We start from the raw sequence: 11,745 nt of genomic DNA on the forward strand, positions 1-11,745 counted from the left end.
TAATTGACATGGAGAGGCTAATCTCGTCATGGCAGGTGGGAATTGGCCTTCAGGGCTTTTATGTTTTACCACATGATTTGCCCTTGAGGGACCAGCCTCCCCTCCCCCACTTCTGCAGCCATGACAGGCTGCAGAAAAGACATGTAGGCCTCTGCCTCAGCACATGTCTGACCTTGCTGGGCTTGCCCTAGTCACTAGGAGGTCAGATACCCTTCTCGTGGCAAGGAACCAATCAGAAGTTAGCTAGTAGGGCTGTGCTTTAGGGCTCTGGGTGTGCTTTATGGTACAAGTGCACAACAGTGATGTGCAGAGCATAGCAACCACCCTGGGAGGGCCTATGGGCCATAACAACCAGTTGACCAATCAGCACAGGGCAGGTTGTTCAAGCCTGGAAGTGCACCAATCCTGAGACTGTTGTGTACCCCCAGACACCCCCCTTGCTCTACCCAATATATCACCCACTCCACCTGACCTCATGGTTCCCCTGGGTCCTTCTCCAAGCATCTGCCTTGATGAACAGACGAAGGGCCTGAGCTAATGGGATTAGCTTGTTAAACAATAAAAGACTTTTTGCTTCTGTTCTGAATCAAAATGGGTCTCTTGGTGATTTGGCGGGGAGGGTTAGAATTTGGTCACAACACTCTTCCCTTAGCAAAATTTTCCCTTTGGTTCAAAGAATGGAAAAGGATGAGAAATCTTAATTTTAGTTAATCCAAAGATGGCCATATGAATCTTCTTTTGGTATTCTTCAAACAAGTCTGACTTCACTAAGAATTACTTTACTGAAGATTCAAGGAATCACAGTTTTCTAGATTAACAAGACAAAGCATTCCTTCAATTTGGTTGGCCACCATGGGATTCCTTTGAAATTCTAGCCTATGCCTAGGAGGCAGGTACAGTCTGATGCTAGAAGATAATATCTTCTAAGTAGAAAGAACATTCCAGCTCTCCATGTCAAGACCTCAACTCTCATCTAGCCTGGCACACATATGTCCCTTCTTTTTCTGGTGGAAACCTCCGTTTCCTGAATGACCGAGGCAGGGACAGCCTCACCCCTCCTCCAGACAACTATATTATCTACCTCTTGTGGTTCAAAAGAATCATACAATAATTGTGCATATGCACTTACAGGGGAAGGAAGGGGTGGTGTCCTTCCTTTCCTTTTTAGGCCTTGAGCATTTTAAATTAGTTTGTGTCAAAGGCTTTCACTTTACAGACACCTATTAACTAAAGAGCTCAGATCTTGAGAGAAAAAGCCAACAGCTTTTAAGCCTTAACCCCTTCTAAGATAAGCGAACCTAATTAAGAGTTTTCTATCTCTCTTTGTCTCCATTCTTCATATTAAGGTCAGGATGACAATAGAACCAATATTACAGTGTCATTGTAGGGGTTAAATGAGACAACATGTAAAATGTTCATTCCAGTGACTAATAGTAAATTCTCAATGTATCTTAGACACTTCTGTTATTGTTGCTATCACTATCCTCTTTAGCAAACATCATTACCTGAGTTCTTACTGAAAACAAAGCATTACTGGAGGCTTGTAAAATTTTATACTATCAACTCAGAGATAAAGCACTATTTGAAATTTCTGTGGATTATGTATGGGTGGGCAACCATCAATAAACCCATAATATAAAAATATATTCCTCTTTTATATACTAAAAATCAAAACTAAATCCATGATTGCTGAAGCAATGCTTTTTAAACCACTTCATATTAACCACTTTGTTCCTTCAGATATGATTTTCAGGAGCCTCTCCTAACACAGTGCCAGTCTGACTACAGTGAAAAGTTTCCCATGTAATATCAAAAGACTATTCCTCTACTATATATTCACCGTAGCCTTGTTGTTTGCAAATTGTTCTTCTCAACAGAGCAGTTTCTGTTCTGAATCTAAGACTGATGGACAAATTTGAAAATAAAGAGGTAGAAGATTAACCACAGAGCCTAGCCATTAGGGAACTAGACATCTCTAGCAAAATTGTGATGTGCATCCTACTCCCAACAGCAGAGCCATCTAGAAACTGCCAGAGTTCTACAATGGCTAAAGAGATAGTTTACACTATATCCTTCTCGTGTGTGTGTGTGTGTGTGTGTGTGTGTGTGTGTGTGTGTGTGTGTATGTATGTGTGTGTTTTGTGTGTGTGTGCGTATGTGTATGTATATGTATGTGTGTGTGTGTGTGTGTGTGTGTGTGTGTGTGTGTGTGTGTGTAGAGGTCAGAAGTTGACATTGAGCATCATTCTTTAGTCACTTCTTCACTTTAGTTTTAAAGCAATTTCATTCATTATTATTGTGCATGTGTATTCATGAGTGCATGTAACTACTAGCACATGGAAGTCAGAGGACAACTTTTGATAGACAGTTTTTGCCTTCCACCCTGTATTCCAGGGACAAAATGCAGGGCATCAGGTTTTTTTTTGACAAGTTGTTTTCTTTTCCTCAATATATGTCTTTATTTAAATTAGAAACATGAATGCTTCACATGTCAATCCCAGCTCCCTCTCCCACCCATCCTCCACTGTCCCTCCACCAACCCTCCCAGCCCCACACCCAATCCCCACGTCATTCCCCAGGAAGGGTGAGGCCCTCCTTGGGGGATCTCCAGAGTCTCATTTCATCCAGGGCAGGACCGAGGCCCTTCCCCATGTGTCCAGGCTGAGAGAGCATCCCTCTATTTGGAATGGGCTCCTAAAGATCATTCAAACACCATGGTAAACACTGATCTACTACCCAAAGCCCCAGTGATTTCTGTGACCTCCTTACTGCACTACATTCATGGAGTCTGGATCAGTCCCCTGTTGGCCTCTCAGCCATCAGTCTGGGGTTCAAGAACTCCCCCTTGTCTGGTCAGCTGTCTTTGTGGGTTTCACCATCATGGTCTTGACCTCTTTGCTCATCACTCCTCCATCTCTGTCACTAGATTCCAGGAGTTCAGTTCAGTGTTTATCTGTGGGTATCTGTCTCTGCTTCATCAGTCCCTAGATGAAGGTTCTAGGATGGCATATAAGGTAGTCATCAACCTTATCATTAGGGATGGGCTATTAATGTAGTCTTTCCACTATTGCTTAGTTTGCCAGTTGGTGTTATCCTTGTAGATCTCTGGAGATCTCCCTAGTGTCAGCTCTCTCCTCAAGCCTATAATGACTCCATCTATTATGGTATCTCTCATCCTGCTCTCCTCTATTCTCAACTCGACTCAACCTTCCTGCTCCCCCATGTCTTCTTCTCCCCTCCGCTTCTCCCTCTCCCTCTCTTTTCTTTGGTTCCCTCTCCCCTCCCCCAATGTTCCCAATCTGCTCAGGAGATCTTGCCTCATTCCACTTCTCTGGGGTATCATGCACCTCTCTTGGGAAACTCCTTGTTTCCCAGACTCACTGGCACTGGGATTGTAGGCTGACACTCCCCTGATCCATATCTAAAATCCATATATGGGTTATCTCACTCAGGATGTTTTCCTCTAGTGCCATCCATTTGCCTGCAAATTTCAAGATTCCATTGTTTTTCTTTGCTGAGTAGTACTCCATTGTGTAAATGTACCACATTTTCTCTATCCACTCTTCAGTTGTGGGGCATCTAGGTTGCTTCCAGAATCTAGCTATTACATATAATGCTGCTATGAACATAGTGGAACAGACATCTTTGTTGTGTGAATGAGCATCTTTTGGGTATATGCCTAAGAGTGGAATTGCTGGGTCTTGTGGTAGACTGAGTCCCATTTTCCTGAGGAGTCTCCATACTGATTTCCATAGTGGCTGTACGAGTTGGCACTCCCACCAGCAATGGAGGAGTGTTCCCCTTTCTCTACATCCTCTCTAGCACAAACTGTCATTGGTGTTTTTGATTTTAGCCATTCTGACAGGAGTAAGATGATATCTCAGAGTTGCTTTGATTTGCATTTCCCTAATGGCTAATGATGTTGAGCACTTTTTCAAGTGTCTCTCAGCCATTTTATACTCCACTATTGAGAATTCTCTATTTAGTTCAGTCCCCCACTTCTTAATTGGATCCTCTGGTGTTTTGGAGACTTGCTTCTTGAGTTCTTTGTAAATTTTGGAGATCAGTCCCCGTGACAATTTGTTTTAACAACTGAGCCATCTTAATGGCATCTCCACCTGAATTTTTGAGACAGTGGTTTTCACTGAACCTGGAACTCAGGGATTTAGCAATGGGCTCCCCAGTGATTTCTGAGGAGCCTCCCCAGCACTGGGATTTCAGCTGCACCCAGCTTTTATGTGGGACCTAAGGATGAAACTCAGGTCCTCATGCTTGTAGCAATTTTGATAGACTGAGCCATCTCCCTATTGCACACAAGCAAGCACACACACACACACACACACACACACTTTCAGTTAGGTTAAAAATAGCAATATAAATAAAAGTAAAAATAACATCAAATAGTAGAGACCCACTTGAGTAAAAATAGCACTTGAGATCAGAGCCCAGTTGAGTGTTTCAGAAGGCCATTGATGTGTGCAGCCTTTTAAAGGATCATTCCATTTTCTTCATTTCTCCCTTTAAAAGACAAAACAAAACAAAGGGCAAAAAAAAAAAAAAGAGGAAGAGAGTTACATAATCTACACACTGGATGTCTAATCATTTTTATTTCTTACTGCAGTTTGAATTAGAAAGGAACACTCAGTCCCAGAACATGGTAATTCATCTCCTGTTTCTTTGTCTGAAGCAAGAGCTAGAAGATAGTTCAGAGTCTTTGCCAATCAGAAAATACAACAAAGCTGCAGTGCGTTCTCATTTGTTTCCTGGCAGATCACAGGCTACTTCCCTCGAATCTCAGACATCCTGTTAGGTCTGAGCGGCTCCATCCAAGGATACCTAGAGAACTTCAGAAAGGAAAGGGCATCCAACAAGCCCCCTCTTTTTTGTTCTGCGAACATGTCAAAGTTGAGTAGGGCTTTTAAAATCCTCCCCACCCTTGTTTGTTTCTTAACACAGCACTGAGATGTAATTTGTATGGAAGCCAGAAGCAGAGGCATGCTGAATATGTGAATGCCGAGGAAGTGGTTTCCTTAGCAATAACAGGCATGTGAAAATCAAAACTTCCTTTCCTTCTCATGTGACCTTTTTTTTTTTCAAAGCAATTCAGATAGAGGACAATGGAATTGAATTCCAAGCGCCCACAGTGTTCATGAATTGCTAAGCTATGATTCACTGAAAACCCAAATCACTCCAGACTGCTTGAGCACTTTATTAGTGAAATTGCTTTGTCTTAAATTTTCCGTCCTTGCTTTGTACATCAGTTTTCCTCGTTTCTGCAGGCCTCTTGTCTGCCACTCTGAGAAAGTGGAGGCATGCAATGCAATCCCGAGTAGGGGAAGACAGAGGGCAGAGCGCAGCAAATGATATCATAAACGCTTTCTCCATTTAGCACGGAAGGCGTAAGATACATGCGGAAAATGCCTTTCATGGCTGAAACATGTTGTTTACTCAGAGTAAACAATCTGAGTTAAATTGGTGGGAATTCTTTCAAGTCCGGTATAGACACGCTAAAATTTTCATTCATTCCACTTACCAATTTTTCTGGACCCATTCATAATGCAAGGAAAAAAGGAGGTATCTAGGGGTTGCATGAGTCATATTATAAATAGCATGCTCTGCTTGAGTAACGTGCTCTTGTACCTTCAATTAAGTTGCAGTGGTTGGAGGGGTACGTGCATGTGAATGGCCTACAGAGGCCAGAGGCTTTGGGTCAACCTGGAGCTGGAGTACATGTGGTTGTGAGCTCCCCTGAGTGCAGGTATTCAGAAGGAAGCTCAGTTGTTCCAGAAAAGCAGTATGTGCTCTCAACTCCAGTCCCACCATTGAAATGCTGTGAGGGCCTTGCAGCCTAAGCTGCCACACAACACTAGGACCTTGATAGGTTTGGTCTGTGACCCTGCTGTCAGTGTCTTTGTACTGTAATAGTACTTCTCATAAAGGAATTTTTCTAAGTATTCATAATGGATGTGAAGGGAAGAGCTAGCATAGTAGCAATTCAGTACATTTTCCTCAGTCTGTATCTTTCCTCTAATAACTTAGAATCAACATATTGGGTCTGTTCTAGCTTAATGGCTCTTCTGAACTCAGAAATGTTCCAACTCAGAGCCTTAATTTTCAAGTGGATCCCAGACATTATCCTCCCTGCCAGCAACTAAGGAGAAAATCCTAACTGAAAGTTATTGGGATTTCCAGTGAGTTGAGCCTCTGATCACTTTCTTCAGGGCTAGTGAGACCATTCAACAGAGACACTCTGAACTGTTCAAACAATCGGGGTAATTTTCTATACCTGCAGACAAAGGCACTGAAGATACAAAGTTTGCAATGTTCTCATTTGCCCAGCACAGTCTGCACTCTGGCAGAGAGGGGCTGGGCTCCCAGAAGGTTGTTTCTCAGCTGGCACATGTGTCCCACCGTGAGTGTGCACCATGTACCCTACGTGAAAACTGGCTGCTATTTTAGTACCATCTGCCCCACAAGCATTCTGACCTCTTTCTAACCAAGGCTAGTTCTAGGAAGTGGACCCTGGCTTATGCCGCTGGGAGGGCTGCTTTTGTTACCACTAAAGTCCACGAGAAAGTTTTTGACTTTCTTGGTGAAGCAGTGGGAAAATGTTTCGGGGTTACAAGAAATTGCTTACCAGGATATTTTTAGTATTTATTTCTGGTTGACTCAGCTGGTAAGACAAGTGTGACTCGGAGAGTTGGGAATGACCTTGGCTAAGTCACTTCATAGCTCTAGGCACTGAAAGCGTGGATGAAATCTTATGCCATTAAATTCTATAGTGTGTTCCACAGAGCTCTAGAGCTCATTTATGTTTAAGGGTGAGGGAGGAGGAGACTCTAGGTAAGACTAGCTTTGCTTTTTTCTACTTTTCTCTACTGATGTGTGGGGGGGTGTAAATATGTTGTCTAGATCTTTTTTAATCTCCCTTGAACCTTGATATTCTAGAGTTACACATATAAGGAGTTATAGATTACAATTCTTATAAGCAGTGAGAAATGTAAAACAGCAAAAAACAAGGACAACAAACTGTTCAACAAAGACTGTTTTCCTCATCTTAGACTCTTTTTGATGTTTATGTATTTTTTTCTAAGAGAGTACTGAGGAAGATATAGACCCTTCTGGGTAAATTTGCTTCAGTCAGACAACAAGTACTAGGTAGCAGACATGTGAGGCTAGCATGCTCGTCAGTCAGTCTAGTTCTCTCTCTGATTCAGACCCACAACAGTAGCCATGTTCCCTCTCTCACTGGTGCTTTGGTGACCTTTTCAAGCATCTCAGCCACTGCAGAGTTTCTGTGTACCTCATTAGGCAGCCTCAGTGAGAACAGGAACAGCTAAGGGGTGAAGGCAATTCTTTCTGTAGTCGCGTAGTGGTCCTAGTGGCAACAGTCATACAAAATACTCGCTCTGCATGGTGTTTTTTATAGGTTCTTTTTCCCCTGAAGATTAATTATTTGATACCTGTTCCCCATTTTCCAGAGTCTTCAGAAAGGCTGGGAAGTAAACCAAGCAAGCTTCCTGGCACCGCTTTGCCCCTATTAAAAAGGCCATTGTTGAACTGTTCAAACCGGGATGCTTTGATTGTTAGCATGTTCAGCAAGCTGTGATTACAGTAATTACAGACCTGTGAAGGTCAAACTGACAAAACTGAATATATACTGCAACTGAATGTAAGTGTGACAACCCACTGTACGAGTTGTTTCTGCCTTCTTTGCCCCTCCCCTTGCTGTTGTGAGGGTGGCCAAGTGGCAAATCGGTAACAGAAAGGAAAAGCAAGAGTTACCAATTTCACAACTTGGCTTTTACTACTTTGAATCGCTACTCAAGCAACTGAAGTACATGGTGCACTGTACTTCTCGGGCCTTTTAACTTCTTTTCTAGTCACACTTGTCGTTTTATGGAAAATGTCTATGTGTCTTCCTTAAATCTATTTGGAAGAGTGTCATAAGAATCTAATGCTTGGAAGATGTTTTTCTCCCCTGTTATTTTTTTCTCTTCCACATGTGTGACACTGAGTTCAAAATGGAAAAATACATTATTTTTGTCTGTAGTTATATCAGTTTGTACAATAATATTTAGTTTTCACATAAAGAGAATCCATGAGAGCAAATGCAAATAAATAAACGACCCACCAAGGATTGCCAAAAGCCAGGGTATGACTGGTGCTCATTTCTTACAGCTGGCATTTCTTTTTCTTTGTCCTTAATCATGGCTTTAAGCAATAGTTTAAGTAACTATTAAGTAAAAACAGAATTGTAATCTTGTGTACCATATGAATTAATGGGGAAAAGTAATAGAAAAATATAAATCTGTTTTACAAAATACATAAAATTGTGTCTCGCCAAGGAAGATTTTAGGGTCAGGGAAAGAGCTGTGTCTGAATGAAGCCTAAATAGCAGAGACAGATGGAAGTTAATCAGTTCTCAAAGTCCAGATGTTTCGTCTGCTGGGAGCCAACTGTCTGGATTTTGGCTGCTTGGAGTTTTCATGTTTCATCCAGATGTGTTCTTTCTGCGGGACACAGTCACAATCTCACATGTGTGGCTCCATGACAGTTTATCATAATGTCCAAAGCATCTTCTCTCTTGCAACCAGGATATCACAAGGAAGCTCAAGGTCTTTTCCATGTCCCAGTAGAAAGGACATTGATAAAGGATACATTTCAAAGGGGAAATGATGACTTCTACACATTTATACACAAACCCATGCCACATTGTATCTTACTCATTAATGCATGAGAAAAAGAGTAAAACATTGCCACTGATTGGAAGGAGAATTCATAGGAGGGGTTAAAGGGAGGAAAGGGGAAGGGGACATGGGTAGTTATATTTTAATTAAAAATTTAAAAAGAATAAACACAAAGCATGTCTATTCATAGATAATTAGTCAATAGCCTTTAAACAAACACAAACTGTTAACAAATGCAACTTTTATTTCTGTGGGAAGAGTGGTTTTCATTATCAGTTTTCTGTAACTTTTGGTTCTGTAAAACAGCTCAAAGACAATGGAAGAAACATAAGCATAACCCAGGGAAGCACAGGAAGTAGGGCACTCTCTAATCTTTGTTCATTCCTACTTCAAAGTCTGTTACAATTTTCCAAAATGACTTTGTTTGATAAACTAAAATTGAGGGCTGGAGAGATGGCTCAACAACTAAGCACACTTTCTGTTCTTCCAGAGAACACAAGTCCAGTTCCTAGCACCCACACTGGTGACTCAATAACCATCTGTAACTCCAGCTCCATGGGATCTGACACCCTCTTCTCTGTGGGCACCTGCACACATGAAGCAGATACAAACACCCCACATACACACACACACACACACATGCACTCACTCATGTTTCACGCTCTGTGTGACCAAATCAGAGGACAGCCTTTGTAAGTGGATTCTTTACTTAACATGGGTCACAGGGATCAATCTCTGGCCATCAGGATTTCTCAGCAAGCACTTTTACTTGCAGAATCATCTCATTGGCCCCATCTTGACTGCTTTTCATGACTTTCTGCTACAGTCACATCTAAACACAAGTACCTTCCTGCCTAAAACTAAAATATCACTGCTAAAGACATATGGACATTCAAACACCTCAGCTCATGGGCTGAAGAGATGGCTCAGTGGGTACAGTGCTCGCCAGACATACTTGAGGACATGAGTTCAAATCCTAACACCTATATAAAAAGCAGATGTAGAGATGAATGCTTATAACTCCAGCAATGGATTGGGGAAAGCAGGTGGAGGCAGGAGAATGCCAGGGCTTGGCTGGTCAGTTACAATAGCTAATCAGTGAGCTTTAAGTTCAGTGAGAATATATCTCAAAAAGAAAGGAAGGGAAGGAGGAAGGGAGGAAGGAAGGAAGGAAAGAAGGAAGGAAAAGAAAAGAAGTTGGAGAACAACTGAGAAAGACAGTGGACATCACATCATCACATTAAGCCCTGGCTTCTACTAGCCAAGCACATGGACATGCTCAATCATCTCTACATATGCACACACATGGACATGCTCAATCATCTCTACATATGCACACACATGGACATGCTCAATCATATTTACATATGCGCACACATGGACATGCTCAATCATCTCCACATATGCACAAACATGGACATGCTCAATCATATTTACATATACACACACATGGACATGCTCAATCATCTCCACATATGCACACACATGGACATGCTCAATCATCTCTACATATACACAAACATGTACATGCTCAATCATCTCTACATATGCACACACATGGACATGCTCAATCATATTTATATATGCACACACATGGACATGCTCAATCATCTCTACATATACACAAACATGGACATGCTCAATCATATCTACATATACACACACATGGACATGGTCAATCTTATCTACATATACACAAACATGGACATGCTCAATCATCTCTACATATGCACACACATAGACATGCTCAATCATCTCCACATATGCACACACATGGGCATGCTCAATCATCCCCACATATGCACACACATGGACATGCTCAATCATCTCTACATATGCACACACATGGACATGCTCAATCATATCTACATATGCACACACATAGACATGCTCAATCATCCCCACATATGCACACACATGGACACGCTCAATCATCTCTACATATGCACACACATAGACATGCTCAATCATCTCTACATATTCACACACATGGACATGCTCAATCATATTTACACATGCACACACTCAGTTCCTCCGACCGCAAAAGCCCTCACTTTATATATAGTTAAGTCTTATAACAGCATTCATTTCTTTGCTGACCAAAGCTGGGCCTCCAAGACAGATAACATGATATGGGTAAAGAAAAAATTTGATATTTATGTTTAGTATAAGTGTACAGTATTTCTCTGCTCATGCACATTCTACAATCCCCAGTGACCACGTGTCACAAGAAAGAAACGTCTAAACTTTAGTATACTGATATATTCAACTAGGATTTTTCTTTTACATGCCTTCTTTATATTTTTCAAATCTACTTCAATCTGTATAGCATTTATACATTTACACTGGGGTTGATTCAACTTTGTTCATTTTATGAACTTGTATAAAAACTTTCATACAGCATGTCAACCAGTACATTGTAAGACTTCTGAGATCAGAAATGTGATTATATGCGGCATTTGACAAGCAGTTTGGCTGTGTCTTTCTTGAGCAAATAAAGAGTTCTCACTGACACAGTTAACAGATTTTCAATTTTTCCCAGCTTCATTAAAGATAGAGGTTCTTGCCATTAACACTTACAGATATCTATGTGTAAAGGAATTAGTATTTGAGTTTGGAAGGAGAGTGTGGTGATACGTGCTTTCGAGTCCAGCTATTGGGGCGCTTAGATAGGATGGAGTAAGTTTTAGACAGCCCTGGCTACATGCTAAGACCTTGTCTCAAAAGAGAGAGGAGTGGGGGAGAAGAAGAGGAGGTGGAGAGAGGAGATAGAGGTAGGAGGAAGAAGAGGGAAGGGGAAAAGGAAGGAAAGGGGAGTAAAAAAACAAAAAAGCTTTTGGCCTTATTGATGCTCCATCTCCAAGTCTCACATGGGCTTTGAAAACACTAAGTTAAAGTGGGGAGTTCCCAGTAATCAAGAGAGGGCTCACAGATGTTTTATCACAGCATCCCTCTGGCTACATCTTGAAAGTTCACTACCAATTCATACCTAATGCCCCTAACTTTATCTGCCTGGATGTTCCCAGAATTCAAGTGAAACATGACCTACTCAGTG

The sequence above is a fragment of the Mesocricetus auratus genome, unplaced genomic scaffold, assembly GCF_017639785.1.
Source record: "Mesocricetus auratus isolate SY011 unplaced genomic scaffold, BCM_Maur_2.0 Super-Scaffold_100021, whole genome shotgun sequence".
In the NCBI taxonomy this organism is placed as follows: Eukaryota; Metazoa; Chordata; class Mammalia; order Rodentia; family Cricetidae; genus Mesocricetus; species Mesocricetus auratus.